Source organism: Meles meles, chromosome 21 (assembly GCF_922984935.1).
Source record: "Meles meles chromosome 21, mMelMel3.1 paternal haplotype, whole genome shotgun sequence".
Lineage (NCBI taxonomy): Eukaryota > Metazoa > Chordata > Mammalia > Carnivora > Mustelidae > Meles > Meles meles.
In genome coordinates, this window is record NC_060086.1 from 23299890 (window position 1) to 23321378 (window position 21489).

Consider the following 21489-nt stretch of genomic DNA (forward strand, 5'->3'; position numbering starts at 1 on the left):
AAACTATAAAACTTCCAGAAAAATAATCATAGGTGAAAACTTTTGGGAGCTTGATTTAGGCAGAAATTCCTTGGATACTACAGCAAAAGCATGATCCATATAAGAACAAATTAATAAACTGGGCATCATCAAAATTTAAAACTTCTGTTCTTCAGAGAAACAGTTTAAGAGAATGGAAAAGCAAGCCACAGAATGACAGACATATTTGCAAATCAATTATCTGATAAGGGACTCTACCCAGAATATACAAAGAATTCTCAAAACTCAGTAGTTTTTAAAAAGCGGGGGTGGGGGTTGTGGAGTGTTAAAACTGGGCATAAGATTTTAATGGATCCTTCACCAAAGGAGAAACGGAGATGGACAATTAGCACATGAAAAGATGCTCAACACTTGTCATTAAAGAAATGCAAATTAAAACCACAATGAGGTACCCTTACATATTTATTAGAATGGCTAAAATTGAAAAGGCTAAAGATAACAAGTGTTGGTGAGGATGTGGAGGAATTACTGATGGGATTGAAAATGGTACAAACACTTTGGGAAAGGGTTTACCAGTTTCTTAAGAAGTTAAACATATGCATATCATAGGTTCAGCCCTTCCACTCCCCAGTGTTTAAAAGAAAAAGGAAAGTTATACCCTTACAAAGTCTTATACACAAATGATCATAGTGGCTTTATTTGCAGTAGTTCCAAACTGGAAACAACCCAAATGTCCTTCAATAGGTGAACGGATAAAGAAATGGAAATATTCACACAATGGAATATCTCTCAGTAATAAAAGGTAATGAATTATTAATACATACACAACAAGTGCATGTTGAATGAAACTCAAGTAATTATGCTGAGTGAAAGAAGTCGGACTGGCATACACATTGTAATTCCATTTAAACAAATTCTAGGAAATGCAAGCTAATGAACAGTGACAGAACACATTTCAGTAGTTGCCTGGGGATTGGTGGGTAGGGGTGAGGGACAAGAGAGAGGGCTTACAAAAGGGCACATGGAAACATGGAAGGATGATGGGTGTGCTCATTCTCTTGATTGTGGTGATGGAGTCACAGGTGTATATAAATGTCAAAATTTATCAAATCGCACACTTAAATGATGTACAAATTATCATAGGTCAATTATTCCTCAATAAAGTTGTTTTAAAAACCAATGTGTAGATTATTGAAATGTGTGTGTGTGGGTGTGTGTGGGGGGGTGTGTTTCATAAAAGAAGCACTGGAAGAATCCACAGCAAACTGTGAACAATGGTCACCTCTGGGGACAGAGTGCACCCAAAAGTGGAGGTATGTGAATGAAGACTCATGTTATATAGACATCGAGATCATTTAAATCTTTTACAAGAAGAATATATTCAGGAATTACTCATGTAGTTTGTAGCATTGACAATTTAAAAAAGATAGCCATGATGAGGGAGCAGGAGGCTGGCTGAGGACAAAGCAAAAGCTGGCACCTTGCACCTCCCCTCCAACCGCTCCCCTCGGTAATATGTGTAGCATTCCTCAGGCACCCTGACCGCCATAAACGAGAAACAAATAGTTAACTTGCAGAGATCACAATCCTGCAAGAGAGGAATCTCCCAACTATCTTGATGTTAATGGCTTGCTAAAAGACCACATAGATCAAGCTGGAGGACCTCCAGACCCGAAGACCTCCAGAATACTCCGGGCACCTTGTAGGCCCTCTTTAGCATATGAAAACTCCGTTGAAACCTCCCTTTCCCTCACCTTCCCCCAACCACAGGGTACATAACCTGCCATCCCTCACAACCAGGGGCAGCAGCTCTTCCTGCCCACGGGTCCTGTCCCTGTGCTTTAATAAACCACCATTTTGCACCAAAGGTGTCTCAAGAATTCTTTCTTGGTCATCGGCTCTGGACCTCACCCCACCAAACCTCACCTAGGTTCTAGAACTTCATCAGCCAGGGATGCCTTGGTGGCTCGTTGGTTAAGCTGCTGCCTTTGGCTCAGGTCTTTACCCCTGGGTCTTGGGATTGAGTCCTGCATCAGGCTCTTGTTTGGCAGGGAGCCTGCTTTTCTCTCCACCTCTGCCTGCTGGTTCTCTGTCTGTCTGTCTCTCTCTCTCTCTCTGACAAAAAAAATAATAAATAAAATCTTTTAAAAAATGAAAATAAAAATAAAAAAATATATAGCCAAAGGCGACAGCAAGCTATATCAACCTCCACTAAATAAAACCTTTCTGGCTATAGGTCAAAAGATAAATGAAAGCATGAAGTTTGTCATCTCCATCAACTTTTTGGTGAAAACAGGCGTTTGGGAGCTAAGATGCAAATCTTTCCCTGTAGGAAGATATTGAAGGTGAAGAGCTATTTTTATAAAGTGCCTTAGAGTTCTATTCTCCATAAAGATATGGCACATTTATAAAGTGTTAGTAAGGGTGCATCCTTATTTCTAATATTTGGACATGGGGTGGTGAAAAGAATACAGTGAGAAAATTATATTGAGAGGAGAAGGAGGGGGAAGGAGAGGAGAAGGAGATGGTGATGAGAAGGTGGTGATGACGGTGATGGCCGCTATAATGATGAAGAAAGAGGAGGAGGAAGAAGAGAAGCAGAAGGAAAACAGTAGATAATGTTGATTGGTAATGGGGTGACCGTGAGATGAGTTTCATGTATCTTTCACTAACTGTGTGGGTTAGCTTGTAACATCACAGAGAAATGCTACCTTGAATGAGGAGCAATGGAGGTCCATGGGTTTGAGGCAGGAGGCTTTAAAGCCTGGGCACTTGAACTCAGCTAAAGACAACACAAAATCTCCAACCTAAAATGGGTCTTCATTCTCAGTAACCCACCCACCTTAGCCATACCACCATTGGGATTTGCAGATAAAGCCCATTAGAGTTTGATCGTGCTCTGACTTCTCCCCTCCCCTCGCCAAAAAAAAAAAAAAAAAAAAAAAGCATAAATCATTCCTCATCCTCACTTGCAACACTGTAGTGTTTCCTGAAACTTGTCTTTGTTTATTACATGCTTTGTGTATTAGTTAAGAACTGTTTACTCAGAGTTGTAGTTACTCTTCTAATATTTTTATCCAGTCTTTTCTGGTTAATAACAGTAATGATTATAGCTAACACATATGATAAATGTAACTAGCAATAATTATAAATAAAAACATAAATAGGGGCGCCTGGGTGGCTCAGTGGATTAAGCCGCTGCCTTTGGCTGGGGTCATGATCTCAGGGTCCCGGGATCGAGCCCCGCATCGGGCTCTCTGCTTTGTGGGGAGCCTGCTTCCTCCTCTCTCTCTGCCTGCCTCTCTGCCTACTTGTGATCTCTCTCTCTGTCAAATAAATAAATAAAATCTTTAAAAAAAAAAAACATAAATAGTGGGGCGCCTCGGTGGCTCAGTGGTTTAAGTCTCTGCCTTCAGCTCAGGTCATGATCTCAGGGTCCTGGGATCGAGCCCCGCATCGGGCTCTCTGCTCAGTGGGGAGCCTGTTTCTCCTTCTCTCTCTGCCTACTTGTGACCTCTTGCTCTGTCAAATAAATAAATAAAATATTTAAAAAAAACATAAATAGTGATTGTAACTAATGTGCGGTGAGGGTTAAGCACAAATTTCTCCGCAACTGGTGCCCTGACGAAGCAGATCTTTCCCCTTAAAAAGTCTCTGCAGGCATCCACTGGGAGGTATAACTCTGATTTGATCCTCAGCAAGGACTAGTATTTCTAGTCCTGCTGGCAGGAGGTCACGCATCCCTCCCCCAGAGCACTACACCTCAGTGGTCCTAAAAGTGCCTTGTTTGTTCTGAGATGAGCTCCCACCATGCACAGGAAGCCACTGCTCCATCCCCTTCATGCAAATTACTCACATAAGTAAATAGGCTTCAAACAAAGTGTGTTGTTTGCCTTTCCCAGGTAGAAAGCACATTCTTTCCACACTTGGGTGGCCCTGGACCCATAAGGCACACTTCTTCACAGTGCCCTCTAACTGTGTGGGGAGCACTGAAGTGGTAATTACCTTAGAAAGTGCTTTTTCCATGTATTTGGCTGCAGAAAAATAACACTCTGCCTCTCTTTCCATGCGTCTCACGGAATTATGTAAATAGGCCCAAAGCAAACCAGTTTAAATGATTATAAAATGGATTTCTAAGTGATATCTGTTACGAGATAAGAATACTAAGAAACCTTGTGTCTTTTTCAGCCACCCAACATAAAAGAATAAAATATTTAGTGAGAGATTGTTCTCTGGTGGATCATGCCTTGTGACGGAGACACTTCTGGGGCTTTGCCCGCTTGATAGGGACAAATGCCTTGTCCAAGTATAGATGAGGGGTCACTTCCTAGGGTTCTGACTGCATCTCACACAACAACTGAAGGAAGAAAGTAGATATAAAGAATGTAAAAGGGACTCGCCAGACGGAAGAATGGTTCTCAAACTTTGGCACAGATAAAATCACACAGAAGGCTCCTAAAATAGGATTCCTGATTCAGTGAGTCTGATTGGAGCCTATAAATTGTCAAGTTCCCAGGTGATGTGGAAGCTGTTGGTCCTTAAGCCCGCACCTTGAGTGACACTAGTTCTGAGGGAACAGAGGCAGATTTCAGCCCAACATGAGCAACCCCCTCACTCACCGTGCTGCTCTTGAGAATTACCTCTCCCCAACTACAGGGCCTATGAACTCTGGGGTTCTGCTTCTCTTGACCCAGGCTCTCCAACTGGTATATTTTTTTAGGATTATTTGTTCATTTATTTACTTGAGAGAGAGAGGGAGAGGAATAGAAGACAACCAAGGGGAAGGAGTAGAGGGAGAGGGAGAAGAAGGCTCACCGCCCAGCAGGGAGCCTTATGTGGGGCTCCATCCCAGGACCTTGAGATCATGACCTGAGCCAAAAGCAGATGCTTAACCGACTAAGCCACCCACAGCGCCCCTCCAATTGGGATATCCTATCTCACCAAATAATCATTATTCCAAAGGTGGGCTTGTGGCCCATCTCAGCCCACATGGATGCTGGAAAAGGGATATTCCTTCCTTCCTTCCAAGATCGTAAGTATTAAGGACCATGTAATTCTGAAGCTACACATGTCTACCTTTATAGCTAATGGGAAAGAGACTGTCTTTAAGATTCAAACAATACAGAGAAAAGGAAAGGAGAAAGAGAAGGAGAAAGAAAAATCTGAAATGTTGTCTAAATCCCCAGATCTACAACTAGTAGACCCAAAGGACTTCGCTAATGAGTCGAGAAATCCTTTTTTTTTTTTTTTTTACTTAAACCAGTTTGAGCTGGTCCTTCTATCCTTGTCAATATGTATTCCTCCCAAAGGCTCTAGAAACATTATTAACTCGAGAACTCTGCCAAGGAGCCCAGCACTGAGTAAAGAGAGGCCAGATATCCCACTACAGGTGCATGACCAAGTCCAGCCTTGCCCATCTGAGCTTTTACTGCACACAAGTTTGCCATCCCCATGCCTCTCAGCCTTTGAGCTTCAGAATGCCTCTCCTTAAAAGGGCAACCCTATTTGTCTTATTAGCAATTCCATTTTTCACTCTGGACCAATCCCACTACACAACGTCTTCATTCTCCAGACGGTCAGGAATGAGAGTCCGGAGTGACAGTCTTGTGTTCTGAGGAACGTGGCAGGGCCTGACCACAAGCTCACCTATTCCAATAGATTCACCACAACCTGCAGAAACCAGTGGTTTCTACAGGACTCGTCTTGGGAGGGATATGATGAATTCCCTTTGAATTACCTCTCTGCCAGAACATCCTCCCAAGGTAAAACACTTCTGATTTTTCCCTGTACCCGCCAACCCTGTTTCTAATTCCCAACATCAGAATGGGAGTATCTTTATGTTTCTGTTACCCCAGGTCAGTGTTTTGGAAAAGTCCCAAATGCTGCCTGCTATTACTTACAATGACTACACTACTTCTCTGCTGTCAAGTCTCGAAATGGAAGTTCCTTCCACTCTGCCCCTCCTACTTGTACTCATTTCATGGAATTTCTTTTGATCTTTCCCATAAAATACTATGACATCAACAGCAGCATTGCTTCCTCCCTCAAACTCCTTCATCCTGTTCTCGCCTCTCTGCCATAGTCAAGTTCTTACCCAGTTCTCCAGAACAGATCAACCCCACTGCCCCCTTTGGAGCTTTGTTCCTGAATCAGGTGGATAACCTTCACCCCGTGTATCAATTTTCTTAGCTTTTAAGATACTTCCTGGCCAGTGTGTGGTGGTTAAATGTGTGGGTTCTGAAAGCAAACTTTTAGGGTCTGGTACTCACCTTTACTCCTTACTCATTATTTAATTTCTCTGGGTTTCCATTTCTTCATTGGTGGGATGGATAAGATGATAATTCTAGTGACTCCGTAGTGGGTCTGTTGTGAGCAGTTAACAGTGAAAGTGGGCATTCAACACAACTCCAGGCACCTTCCAAGCATCTCACAAATATTAGTTCCTACTATTAGTACAGGGATATGAGGGAACTCTCACTTCCCTAATCAATGAGGCAGAAAGCAGTGCTCGATTATCATACTTCACAGTGTTGTAGTCTTTCATCTGATGCTACAGTGTCGAGATTACACCCCATCCTTTCTTTTGAACTCAGCCTAACACGTTGTATGTGCTCAATGATCGTGTTCAATGGATAGATCAATGATAAAAAAAACTCTTATTTAATGAGAACCTATTCTGTACCAAGCACTCCAGATATTTCAGGCAATCATCGAAACAACCCCACAAAGTAGGTCTCACTTTCCCATTTTTAAAGATGAAGGAGACGGAAGATTAGAAAGTTTGAGTGACTTGCTCAAACCCCAAGAGCTAGCAAGTGGGGCAGCTTTCTCTATAACACCGGCTTCTCTTCTGACTCATGAACCTGTGTTGTAAGCAACTACACCACTGTAAGCCCTTAGGGATTTCTTAATCATTTCAGCATTGATAAATAAGTGACTTCTTTCTTTAAAAAAAAATGTTCTATTATAGCACCATCTTATTCAATATTGTGCTGTAAAGATCATGTTACATTCTTCAGAATATTAAGACAAGTTTTGACTTGTCCCCATTTAACATGTGATGTAAAGTTGGTGGATTTACTTTAAATTATTTATGAAAGAGAAAAAAACATGAATCGGTTTCGGGACATAGTTTTACTATGTTGCAAGACATCAGAAAAAAAAAGACAAAAACTCCTTTTATGAACTGATGTTTGGAATTCTAAATTTTGTGTTGATTTTTTAAACATGTAATTGTTGTTCTAAATGATAAGATGCAAGAAAAGGATTCTGGCTGATATTTGCAAGCACACATCTCTACAAATAACACATTGCAGGTGTGGAGAGTCATTATTCTCAATAAATGAAAAGCGAAATGATATATAATTGTCACGATATTTCTATTCCTACGTTAGTTTTGAAGCCTGCCGTATATGACTTTTATCAGATGAATGCAACTCTCAAATCTGGGGAAGGTCAGTCTGAGGTGACTTCGCTGACTTATTATCAGATTTCTTTTCCTCATTAATTGCTGCATTTCAATATCACTGTTCTGTGTGTGCCTTGTATTTTCAAATCATGATCCATTAGAGGTATACATTAAATGATCTATGAGAGGGATGTAAAGAGCCACAGTGTCTCAGAGTGATCCCAGCAGCCTACGCTGGTTTGGACAAAGGGATAACTAGAATCCAGCTTCCCCAGGCTCCTGGTGGGAGGGGCAGCACCATGGGACCAGTGGCGTCTTCCCCAGCCCTGGCAGAAAGTCCTGTAATTACACACGAGCCCCAGGGTCTTCAAGTTAGAGAGCTGGTACTGCGGGACAAACTCACAGACAGCGGGGTACCTCACATACTGCTTACTCCTCCCATGGATGTGCCTGCCTTACAAAAAGAGGGGGAAACCAAGGGAATGGGTCCACCCACTAGGACATAGACTCATGTGGCATGTCTGGAACTGTCTGGCCCCATATACTCTCCATAGGTGGGTGAAAGGTTAGGGGGCCTTGACTTTACTTCTCCTGCTGTTTCCTTCCATTGACAAAGACGATGTCCTTACCTATGCTGTAGGACTGTGATGTTTGTCTTGAATCCTAGTTCCAGTGGTGATAGCTGGTGACTCTGAGAGGGCCCTCCCCCGCCCCACCCCATGCCAGCATGAGGACAAAGCATAAGAACAACTGTAAAATGATCTAATAAGGGTCAGACCAAAAATGGGGCAGGAAGAGATTCATCAGAATAAAGGTCCTTGCCCCAAATGATGTCTGTGGATAAAGCTGGGTGTCTGTGAAATGGCTCAGGGACAAAAGCACGGCTGAAGTAGCAGGAGCTAAAGCACAGGGCGAGCAAGTGACTGAGCTGGGCTGACAGTAGCAGAGGAATTACGTTCTGGGAGCCACAGAAGAATGGGAAAAAGCCAATATGCTTGCAGGCAGAGGATGCCAGTCACACAGGCGTGTTCTGTGTGGCCCCTCTCTTATCTCTGGCTGCCTGTGTCCTGAAAGGGAAGCAGCTCATTCTCCAATCACCCACAGTGCATGAAGGTCCATCGAGGTTTAATCACAAGGTGAAAATGAGGTGTCATCGAGATCTCCTACTTAAGCTTTTGACTTTCTCTCCAAATAAGGTTAATATACACAGTCTCAGACACAGGTGAATATGATGGGATGAGAAATATCTGCCTTAGAATTTTAAACATGTCCTGTGCTGGATTTCTTCCTCATGTTCCAAAAGATGCCCTCTCCCCACTCTTGTCCTCACTGTGATTGGGAAAGGCTAAGCTGTATAGAGCTCACTGAAAACTCTCAAGCCAAGGGCTGGGACCAGGGAGAGGTGAGCTAGACAGTGAGGGTGCCAATTTTAGGGAGACCCTCGCTCCCAGGGCCGTGCAAGGGTCCTAGGCTGTGATCCTACATTTGCATGGCCCTGAGAATGAGGTCTTCCTTAGTGTGGATCCCTGGATGTCTCACTTGCCTTGCCCTAGTCTCTGCCCTGCCCCTGCCCACAGCTTTCCAAGTACATTCTGCCGACGGGGATTCCTGGCAGGGAGTTAGAGAGAGGAAGAGCCATGAGGTCCTATCATTTATCTCCTGGGTCCTATTCCTTGAGGTCACCTCAGTACAGCTCTTTCCTCTGACAGGTCAGCAGTGCACTGGTGGTGGCATGTTCTACACGGCTCCGTCTCCTTCCACTTGTCCCCGAGCCTCGAGGCGGTGGCAGTTGGCTGCTCCTCACCCAAAGGACTGCACTGTCTTTTGGGGTTCCCCTACCTCAGCACACCTATAAATCATCTTTTAGTAAATAAGCCTTCTTGAGGGGCACCTGGGTGGCTCAGTGGGTTAAAGCCTCTGCCTTTGCTGCTGGGTACAGATGTAGCGAAAAGAAGAGTCACCTGTACCCCAATGTTTATAGCAGCAATGGCCACTGTCACCAAACTGTGGAAAGAACCAAGATGCCCTTCAACGGATGAATGGATAAGGAAGATGTGGTCCATATACACGATGGAGTATTATGCCTCCATCAGAAAGGATGAATACCCAACTTTTGTAGCAACATGGACATGACTGGAAGAGATTATGCTGAGTGAAATAAGTCAAGCAGAGAGAGTCAAGTATCATATGGTCTCACTTATTTGTGGAGCATAACAAAGAACACGGAGGACATGGGGAGATGGAGAGGAGAAGGGAGTTGAGGGAAATTGGAAGGGGACATGAGCCATGAGAGACTATGGACTCTGAAAAACAACCTGAGGGTTTTGAAGGAGCGGGGGATGGGAGGTTGGGGAACCAGGTGGAGGGTAATAAAGAGGGCACGTATTGCATGGAGCCCTGGGTGTGGTGCAAAAACAATGAGTACTGTTACGCTGAAAATAAATAAATTAATTAAAAAAAATTAAAGTCTCTGCCTTCGGCACAGATCATGATTCCAGGGTCCTGGGATCGAGCCCCAATCGGGCTCTCTGCTCAGCGAGGAGCCTGCTTCCCTTCCTCTCTCTCTGCCTGCCTCTCTGCCTACTTGTGATCTCTGTCTGTCAGATAAATAAATAAGATCTTTTAAAAAAATAAGCCTTCTTGAATAATGCTCTTCCGAGTGTGTCATCCTTCTGTTGAGACCCTGTTGGATACACAGCCCTCATTCAGGCTCTGCCTCTTGGACTGGGCTATGAATCAATATTTTATGAGTCCTGTAATTACCTCGTGGATAACCCAACTATATCGCATCATACCTTTTTATATTAAAAGGATTACTTTGTAGGTGGACACATTCTTTTTAAATGTCTCATTTTTGCGTGGCTGCTTTGGCCTTGAAAATAAAAGTTGTCTTGGGTTTTCCTAATCACCATGAGACCATGACGTCCCCAAAACTTCATCCAGCAGCAATGATATTCTCAGGATTAAGAAAAGGGACTTAGATGAGAATCCTGGCTCATCAGCTGAGCTGTGTGACCTTGAGTCACTCACTTACCCTGGCAGCCATAGAGGCTCCAGGTGATCCTTCTAAATTTGGACTTTGGCTCTGAAAATATTTCCCACCATGTGAGTCCAACACCATTGCTATGACACAGACCCAAGTCGGACAATGCCCCGCTATTTGGCATGCTGGTATTTTGTACACCAAATCTTGTCTCTTTAAACTGAAGCTTGAAGTGCCTGGGAAAATCACGCACCATCAGTTTCCATATTCATTAGCTCACACCTTTCCTTGCCAACTGACAGCAAGTTGTGTACACCTGAGGGAAGCAAAGTTGGAGACCCATTCCACAGGGGCAGGAGTCTGAAACAACAAAACGTGAGTTATTTTTGAAATGTTTCCTTTTCAGACCCTCCCACTCAGTGTAATATCTGGCTGAGGTGTGAATGGCTGACTCCAGCAGGTATCAGGAACAGATGGAACCAGCTAATTATGTCTCTTACATGTGAGTAGAGATAAAGCTGTTAATTGCTAATTGTACACTTCTCCTCTTTCCCCACCGCAGGGCGCTGGGGCAGAGGCAACCTCCCAAACCAAACACAAACATGGCCTGTGCTCGTGGCAGAATAACATCTCCAAGATTGGCAGCTCTTCTCCAGGGCTAGCAGTGGAGGAACAACGTCTGGGCATGAGAAGGTAGACTTTGCAATCTCCAGCTCCCCATGCCCTGAGCCAGTGAGGACCCGGCCACTGAAGGCTCAGCTAATGAGAGCTCAGCATGCAGTAGCAAAGGGATGCTTCCCCACCAGTAAGTGACATCTGGTCATTGTATCCAGCATGGGTTGGGGTGAACTTGGCACCCAAGAAGCTATATATTGCTGAGGTATCTAGGCACCAGCTTGCATGCATCTCCTGACTGGACATGAGAAGTGCTGCCACCTAGAATCTTCCTCTGTCTGCCAAGTCTTAAGCAGAGAGCCATGGGCTGCAGTTCCCAGACCAATCTGGTCAGGCCAAGAAGAGATTCTCCAGGCAAAGCTCTCTGTCAGAGGAGTCCTGCATCTACCAGGAAGTGGCATGCCTCGGTGTCCTCATTGTGCTCAGGTGTTCACTGGGAGCAGCCCATGGGAAGTGTGGCTTTCACACGAACATGATGGTGGATCTGGAAGGGTGTTGGCAGGGTTATCCGTCAGCTGCTTCCCACAGCACAGGATCCCAGTGGTGCATCATGGTCACATCTCCCAAATAAACTCCCTACACCAGAGTCTGCTTTGGTGGTGGGAGTGGTGGTTGGTTAACCCAAAACTAGGATGAGAAGAATGCCTGAGAATAAACCATATACAGAAGAAAACAAAGCTGAGGGCCATTATTTGGATACCTGGATCCAGCCATTCCTGATGTGAGATAATCCATCAAATGTTACAGTTAAAGAAGTCATAACATTTCCTTTGTTTGCCTCTTTGTTCGTTGTTTTGATTTTGGTAGTTGATGTGTAAGCTGGTTAGTGTTGGGTTTCTGTAAATTGCAAAGGATATTGATAAATACAGGTAGCTTAGATATCAGTTTTGACTAGTATTGGTCCGAAATTCATTTTGCTTCCCTTGGAATTAGTAAGCCAGTCCTTGTGAAGATTGGCTTCCTTCAGCCTTCTCTATGGTAATTCTTTTTTTTTTTTTTTTAATTTTTTATTTTATTTATTTGACAGAGAGAGAGAGATCACAAGTAGGCAGAGAGGCAGGCAGAGAGAGGAGGAAGCAGGCTCCCCGCGGAGCAGAGAGCCCGACGCGGGGCTCGATCCCAGGACCCCGAGATCACGACCCAAGCTGAAGGCAGCGGCCTAATCCACTGAGCCACCCAGGCGCCCCTCTCTATGGTAATTCTTGACCCTCTCCCTTCTTCCTGCCTGGAACACTATGGTAGAAGGGAGCCTAGAACCCTGTCATCTGGTCCTCAGATTAATCCCTTTGCTTGCATTGGGCCTGTCCAGGGCTCTGTGCTTAGTGGGGGCATTAAACGTTGGTTGAATTGAATGAAATTACTTAAATGTGACTCACCATGAATTGTTACTGACCCTGGACAAATGGACTACTGGCAAAGCTGCTAATTAATCCAACAATAATTCTGAGGCAGTCAGGCTTCATTAACGTAGGTTCTGGCCTCATTTTCAGAAGTGCATTGGATTGACAACTGTGGCCTGGCAGCTGGAGCAGGTATGTCTGGCCAATGACTCACAATGTGCATGTAACCTCCACTCCCTGGAAATTTAGACCGATCGATTGGTCCCTCTTTTGAATTGGCCGTCTCTACAGGCAAAGAAAAAATCCATGCCAAGGTTTCTGGCTCCCTCAGGAGTCTCCTCACCCAGCTGGCTTCTTTAGCAATTTCATGGATAAAGGGAGGCCCTAAGGCCTGTGCATTTCACTTCTTTACCACCAACTGCCAAATCCGAAGGCAAAGAGTTCTGTGCAGAAGATAAGCAAACCGTTGGACACAGAAATTATTCACTTACAGTTCAAAATAAGTGATTTGGGGGCACCTGGGTGGCTCAATAGGTTAGGTCTCTGCCTTCAGCTCGGGTCATGGTCTCAGGGTCCTGGGATCAAGCCCCGCATTGGGTTCTCTCCTCTGCAGGGAGCCTGCTTCCCCCTTTCTCTGCCTGCCTCTCTGCCTACCTGTGATCTCTATCAAATAAATAAATAAAATCTTTAAAAAAATAAGTGATCTTTATGTTTCAAAGATAGAGGTGAATCTGAATAAAGAGTATACAGGTATTTTTGTACCATTCTTGCAATTTTTGACAGAACTCTGAAAAAAAATGAGTTGTTTTAAGTTTGGTAATTGGGTATGGTACAAATTTGGGGAACTATCGCTCTGTCTCATAGAAAGTTCTTACTTAGGCATGTAAGTAGCACTTTTCCTCAATTCCTATCACTGACAGAGATTTTCTCCCATTTGTTAAACATTTATTTGGCCATTTCAGTTTTTGAGCTATCTTGAATTGTGGTCTCACAATGAACACTTCAGAAAGTGGGAGTCCACCAGTTAGTAAGATTTTGTTTCTTATCTAGATGAGAATCAGACCCATTCTTACTTCTAGGCATATGGTCCCTATGAAGACTTTCATTCCAAGAACTTCTTGACCTACTTTTTGCTTCTTGCCACAGCTGAACAGAATGACTCCCCCTCTCCATTTTAAAGTATGTACCACCACTAGACCAGTTATTAAGGAATGAGCCTTTTCGCCCAGCAGGACTTATTCTGAGCCTATGAATGACCAAGCACATTTCCTGATGATTTGAATATAAAGTTGTGCCAACTCCAGCCTCCCCGAGCACTCTGGAACAACTTATCTTTCAAGAGGCCTTTCTTGTCCCTTCTCCCAGAGTGATTTCCCAGAATTTACAGTAATTTTAGAATGTCAAAATGCATTACTCGGACAGAAAAGAACAAAGATAGATACAGTTAGCAAACACTGTTTTTCTACAAGGAGAACACATCACCTCAGGTGCACAGAAAGATAGGGTCTTCTTGCCTTCCACTCATTAAATCCGTTTTGTTGAAACACTTACTAAGAACTTGCACTGTGACAGAAATTGTGCTGGGCACAGAGGATACAAGGATCACCATCATCATCATCGTCATCTCTATCTTCAGTAAACACAAGTCTGCCAGGTTGGAATTTCCCACAAATGGGTTATAGGTTTGCACCAAGTTTAATCCCATCAGCTACTGGGGCAGCCAGGATGGCCTTGAGGCAGGATCAGCCCCTCAGTGTGGTCCCAAAGCACATGGCAGCCTTGTCCATGGCTCTCAATGTGCCACATAAATCACATTATTTTTCATGCTTAAAATGACACAGCAGGAACAGGAAACACTAGAGGAGTCTGATGACTCGAGAAATAATGACCATTTTCAAGAGTGCTTACTGAGTATTTCTGTCCACCCTATTACTTCCTCTTCTCCTCATAACAAACTCTGTAAGTTAGGTAACAGCATTTTCATTTTTCAGCGAAGGAAGCTGAGGCAGACAGAGGATAAGTCACTTACTCACGTTCACACAGCCAATAAGTGGCTGCCAGGATTCTAAGTCAGGTTTTCTGGTTCTAGACATGTGTTCTTCATCACAACTCTGTGCTGCTTCTCAAGGATATAATCACGGTGCATTATGGTAAATTCTGCAACTTACATAGGTGGAAAACACTGTGGGCATACAGAGGAGGGGACAACCCCGTGTTCCTGGGAGAACTGAAGCTCTCACCATGAACAACCTAAATACCAGCCCATAGGATCTTCAAAAGCCCATTTGGACTTCAAAACCATATTTTTGGGAAGCAAAGAATTAAAAGCCTTTTATTCAATTAAAGATCATCACTACGATGTAATGGTCATCGAAAATCAGATTAAGTGACACGCAAATAATGGCAGGATCCCAATGCCAGGTGCTCCCTCATCAGAACATCAGCAGAGTAAAGGCATATAGTCTTAGGAGGCAACCTGTGTGCTTCATTCCTGAGTTGTACATGTGTTGCTGGCCTTTCCTGAGCTGTGTAGCTTTGCATTTGACATGGGGGGTTCTGGACATGGGATTTTCAATTGGCCTGTTCTCAAGAACTTGTTGGAAATTTTGGTCAGGATTTGGCAAACGGAAAGGATGAGGAATATCTTGCCCTAATTTCTTACTGAATTGTCCATTCTTCATTGTTATAATAATTTCCTAATTTGAATAGGTTACTCAACTGTTTATTTTTTAAAGATTTATTTGTCTATTCCAGAGAGAGAGAAAAAGGGAGAGATAGAGAATCCCAAGCAGAGTCCACACTGAGCACAGAGCCTGACATGGGGATTGATCCCATGACCCTGAGATCAAGACCTGAGCCGAAACCAAGAGTCAGATGCTCAACTGACTGAACCACCCAGGTGCCCCATCAACTGTTTAAAAACCTGCAGCAGCCCCTCACGGTCCAAGGGTGAAGCCCAAGCTCTATTCTTTAGTCCAATATGGAAACACCCTGTGTGTGCCCCCAGTCATCTGGCCAGTTCCATTTACCATGATCTCCTCTGGCAGATCCCAGTCTTCAGCCACATCACATTCTCATCCTGCTCTAACATCACAGGCTACATTCCTACAAGTGTCTACAACTACTTACACATTATTTCTTCTTCTGCTCAGAGTGTCTTTCTTCACAAATACACCTGAATAACACCGATCAACTATTCATACAACAATATAAAGCTCTAAAGAAAAGTTTTCAAAAAAAATTTAAAAAAGAAAGAAAGAGAGAGAGAAAAGAAAAAAGAAAAAGAAAAGTTTTCCAGGACCCCCTCATTCAAAATTTGAGTAAGCTTCTATTAGATTTTTCTCTATGCTTCCGTGTACAGTAGATCTACATCTACCTGTTTACCTGTCTATCTGTAAATCTATATCTAGGTCTGCATTTCTATTTACCTATCTAGGTAGATGGATCTAGACAGATATTGGGAGAGATCTACATAGGTATCTGTAGATTAGATAGATAGATAATTGCTAGATAGATGATAGATGGATACACAGATGACAGATAAATAGATGATGGATAGATGATTGATAGATAAATAGGTAGGTAGGTAGATAGATAATCTTTAGAACATCATATTTGCAGATTACAAGTTCCTCCTAGAAAAAAACCTCCTACATATTCACCGTCTCGTAGCACAGAGATTGATCCAGAGAGAGCATCAATATCTGTTGAGTTAACATTTCTAAGTAAATACAAACACAACAGGAAGAAAAAAAAAAAGTATTACTCTCAGATTAAAAGGGAGGCTTGAGACCTGAGCTTTGGGGGCTGATGGAGGGTGGGTATAAAAACACAAAATGAAGAATTCCCTAAAAGCACAAACAGTGAGCTACCCAATGGAAAGGGGCTCAGAAGGCAGAAAGAGGAAGACTGGTTTTACTCACCTTAAGGCAAGCCTTGGGCAGAAGGAGGAAAATCGCTTGTGTGTTGGGGAGAAGGTACAATTCTAGTAACAAAGTAAAAGAACTTTGACTTTGAAACAAGGGATCCAAAGTGAAAGAATAGTTAAAATATTTATAAGGATAAAAACACATGTTACATTATACGCTAACCAACAGGCCGTGGAGCCTTTGAGCAAAACTCTGGAGTGCAATTTTTTGAAGTTCTCTGTGAAGAGGTGGAATGTGTACCTCTACAGGTTGATAGGCAATCTCTCTCTCCAACAAAACTGAAAGCTCACCTCTAACACAGTACCTATTTGTCCTTGCTGTACTCAGCACAGCCTTTTCCTGCTGAGCTTAAAAAAAAAAAAGAATAAAAAAGAAAGAAACAAAAAAGATCCAGGAAAGAGAAATCCTATTTAACCAACTCGCAGAGGTTATCTCCTGATAATTGAGCTTGGAACCAGGCAAGCCGCCTCCTCTTTGCCAAGGTCATGGATGATTCTTGGCTCGATATTGTGCAAGGGGCAGGGGTGCAGTGCAGGGGAAGTGGCTTTCCTCAATCATGGCTGTTTCAGAACTATTTTAAAGAGAATGCCTTCTTTGTGGAATGCTTAATAATCTTCAGAGCCAAGGGGATGACAGCTAAGATTACAAACTCAAAAAAGAATCCAAGAAAAACCAGTCTGCCCCAGCCCTAGTGATTCTGTAGCCATTAATCGCAGAGACATCACCTGGGGAAGGCTGGTGCTCAAAAGAACAAAAAGTATTGAAAACCAGGCCCTCGAGTCACTTGTTGGAAGGAATGGATGCATATAAATGAGGCAGACCTGGGGTAAATTTGCAGAAGAACCAGCTCAATGATCTGGTGCTTTCCATGCAACACAGCACCCACCCCCCATTCGTACATGGGTTAACATGTAAAGAAGGAAAATAATGTTTTTCCAATGTTTACAAAAGTCTCAGGGACTTCTATACATTTTATTTCCTTTCATTCTTGCAAGAACCCTGTCACATAGGTATGATTATCTTCAGTTTCTTGTTGAGAAAATTAAGTCCCAGAAAGATTACCTTCTGGATGCCACACAAGTAAGGACAAAGGGGACTTGGACTGGAATGCAGGCTTCTTCACTCAAGAAATATTTCTTATTCATCTATATTATACTATCTAGATCCCAGGTTAGATCATATGTATTCAAAATAAAAAAGATACCATTTTAAAGATTCAGGAAACTGAACAGTATGAGAGAAACAGACACATAGAGAATTACATTGCAATGTAATATAGTGAGTTAAAATTGAGGTCAGCACTAAGTAAAGGAAAGGAGCCTACCTTCTGGGAGTGGGATACAAAATGAGATGCCTCCTAAGATGCCTCCACCTCACTGTTAAATTCTAACCTAAATCTTGGATCTTTCAATCAAGTATATATAAATACAGAAATAAAATGAGGGCACCAAACCTTTGTTGAGTACTTACTATGGACAGATCCAAATGGGAAGACAGAATAAAGACGACAGAGGACAAAATGGTTGGATGGGTCCAGGTTCTTCAGTGCAGAAGAGAGAGAAGAGACAATGCCACCGCATGCATAACATCTTAGGATGACCATGAATACCAGTACAGGCCATCTCATCAAATGCAGGGATACTAATGAAGAAGAGTGTATCCACTCTTCTTTGAAGGCACGAGGGCACAGGGCAAATAACAGGACTGGCAGTAGACTTATTATCTCCTAATGTACCCCCAAAATGGAAGTTGGAGGAAGTTCTGTTGTTTGAGATGCAAGATGTTCAGGAACCCTGACATGCTGGGGAATATGAAATTTAACACATGGTGGTAGGAATCAAAGTTTTATCGGTAAAGCGATAACAGGGAATCATATGGAGATTCCCTGATGAATTCTAGGGTCCAGACAGGATCACGTGCCTTCCTTTTTTCCTGCCTCAGATCTGTAAACTCCTTCCTCCTGAGAAATAATGACCTGAGACGTCACTCTTACTACCTGTGAAAACAACCCCACAAGCCTCTCTTGTTTAAAGGACCTTCCCAATAACTAACGGAGACAAGCAGAAGATGAACAGCATGAAACTGAGCACCCCCTCTCCAGGGCTTTCCTCAGCTCCGGCTGAATTTTGCCCCAGCTACTATGACTTCCTCGTCTGGTTTAATTCCCATCCTTCTTCCCACCAAATATGTCTCCCAACTTGCGCCGGAGCAGTGTGAATCCGGAGCTCATTTCCCAGTATTATCACTTGTGGGCTGTGTGACCACAGAAACGTATAACCTTTGAACCCATGTGTCCTCATTTGTAAAAGAGAAGTATTTCAGGTTAGCCTTTTCTGTATCCCTGATAAAATAATCCAAAACACAGTGACTTAAAGTGACCACTGTTTCTTAATTCACGGCATCTGGGCTATTCTTATGGTCTTGGAGGAGCTCATTCATTCATCTGGGGTCAGTTGCCAGCTGTGTGGGGTTGGCAGGCTGTGAGGTAGGATGGCCAGGGGCAGCTGAGCTATGAATGTCTCATCATCTGGCAAGCTGGCCTGGGCTGGTTCACATGACAGCTCAGCTTTCCAAGAGGAGCAAAAAGACACACCCGGTATATAAGTACTTTTCAAGTCTCTGCTTACATCCAGCCTATTGATATCCCATTGGTGAAAACAGTCTCATGACCAAGCCCGGAGTGCATGTCAGAGGGGCACCACCAAATGGCAGGAATATAAGGCAAATATTACAAAGACCAGGACTCCTAAACACATTTGGGTCATTCCTGAAATCAATCCACTGCCAGGATAATTACAGGTTTGTAAGGAATAAATAACACAATGTATGACAAAAAATTGAGCATTGTTTCCAGTACATAGTAAAGGCTCAATACATGTTATCTATCACTGGGGCACCTGGGTGGCTCTGTTGGTTAAGCATCCAACTCATGATTTCAGCCAGAGTCATGATCTCAGGGTTGTGGGATCTAGCCCCATGTCAGGCTCCACACTCAGCGGGGGAGTCTGCTTCAGATTCCCTCAGTCCTTCCCCTGCTCAAATAAATAAATTAATTAAATCTATCATTGTTGTTATTGTTAGGAGTGGTGGATGGTGAGAAATATCGCTCAGATTTCCATTCCACTTACAGAAGGAAACAGTTTTAGAAGACACATTTCCTGGGGCACCTGCGTGTCTCAGTCACTAAGTGTCTGCCTTCAGCTCAGGTCATGTTCCCAGGGTCCTGGGATCGAGCCCCATGTTGGGCTCCCTGTTCAGTGGGAGGCCTGCTTCTCCCTCTCCCACTCCCCTGCTTGTGTTCCCTCTCTTGCTGTCTCTCTCTCTCTGTCAAATAAAGAAATAAAATCTTAAAAAAAAAAAAGACTCATTTCCTCCCCTTGATATCCCTCACCCCTTCCTAAGAAAGGAGGAGAGATTTACCTAATTAATGAGTCTAATTTCCCTAATCAGTGGTTCTCAGTGTCATGGGCTGAAAAAGGGATCATAAACTCTGCTTGTCTCATAGGTGTACCAACATAATGCATGTGAGCATAATGTATAAAGTGGGGATCATGACACCAAGTGAGGTTTATACATCCAAGCAGCATGGTACATCCCAGCTACCACCTGCTGAGTACTCACTGTGTTCAGGAACTTTATATGCATCATTTTATTCTATCCTCCTGATCATCTTGGATGAAATGTTAAGTCTTCCTTTTACATAGAAGATAATTGAGCTTCAGAGAGGTTAACTTATTCAAGGTCACACAGTTGGCAAATGGCTGAGCCAAGCTTTAAATCAATTTTGAACACACCTCCCCCCACCCCAAAAATAGGTGATAGTGTTTGGAGACATTTTTGGTTATTGTAACTGGCAGGGGGTTGCTCTCGGCGCCTAGCGGGTAGAGCCCTGGGAAGCCGTTGAACATCCTACAATGCACAGGACAGTCCCCACAATGCAGAATTATCTGCCCCAAGATGTCAGTAGTGCTGAAGTTAAGAAATTCTGTTCTAGTGAGTGCTACAGGTGCAGTTTAGTATGATGGTTAGTAGATGGTAAGTTAGTAGATTCCTAAACCACACCGCGTGTCTCCACATGCTAGCCACGCAACACTGGGCAAGCCACAGCATCCCCATGCTCAGGTTCCTCACCTCTAGAACAGAGTTAACAAAGGCTCCCGCCTCATGGGATAATTATGAAGGTGGAAAAAAATTTATACATATAAAGTATTTAGGAAAGTGCTTGGCATTTAGCAAAAGCTCAATAAATGAGCCATTGATGTATTACAAAGCCATGTGCATTTTAACCCCTGTCTCCAGCCCGTCTGTGTAAATCTTCCTAATCCTGCTCATACTTCATGCTCATGAGCATTCAAGCACTGTGAAGCCAGACAGTTTGGGTTCCCTGGTCTGAATCCTGACTGCCAATTTGGTGGCTTAGGTAATGGGATTCTAAGTGATTAAGAAGAGATGAGATACAGGCATCGTTTAATATTTAAAAGAACCTTATGAAATTGGTACCAGGATTAGTGCACCTGCCCAGAGTCCTGGCCAGTAAGTAGAGAGTCACAATTCAAACCAGACTCTACAGCCAGTGTCTGACCCTCTTCAGGAGCTGCCACCTTTTGGTGCCATCACAAATGGATTTAGAGCATCAAACCCTGCCCTACTATCTATGAAAAGAATGAATTTGTGGGCGGGAATGAAATGTCAGTGCTGCCCCTTCGGAGTGGTGAGAACCTGAGAACATAACCTAATCTCTCTGAGCTGTCATATATAAAAAGACCCTCAACTTTACTAACTGTCAATATCCAGCAATATTTAAAGATCTTGCACCATCAAGGAGATCCAGCACTTAACTACCGGGGAGTTAAGATCATCTTAGAATGTTTCAGAAAATCCATGCGTGAAGCTGGACTTAGTGACTCTGAATAATGTACAAATGGTCACCTTGCAACCCCTGAGATTCCTCCCCTTCTAGTCTGACCTTGCCCAATTATGGGGGTTTATGGAGCAGGGTTGATGGCCAGGTATGTGTCTGCAAACTGCCATGCGGACATCCACGAACCATCCAACTGTGTCTGGGTCACAGCACGCAAGCGTGAGAGGAGAGAAAAGGTCATTTAATAGGGCTATTGTCCTCTCAGCTTCACTGGCTCAAAACTTTCTTAGCATTCTCAAGAAACTAATATTCCA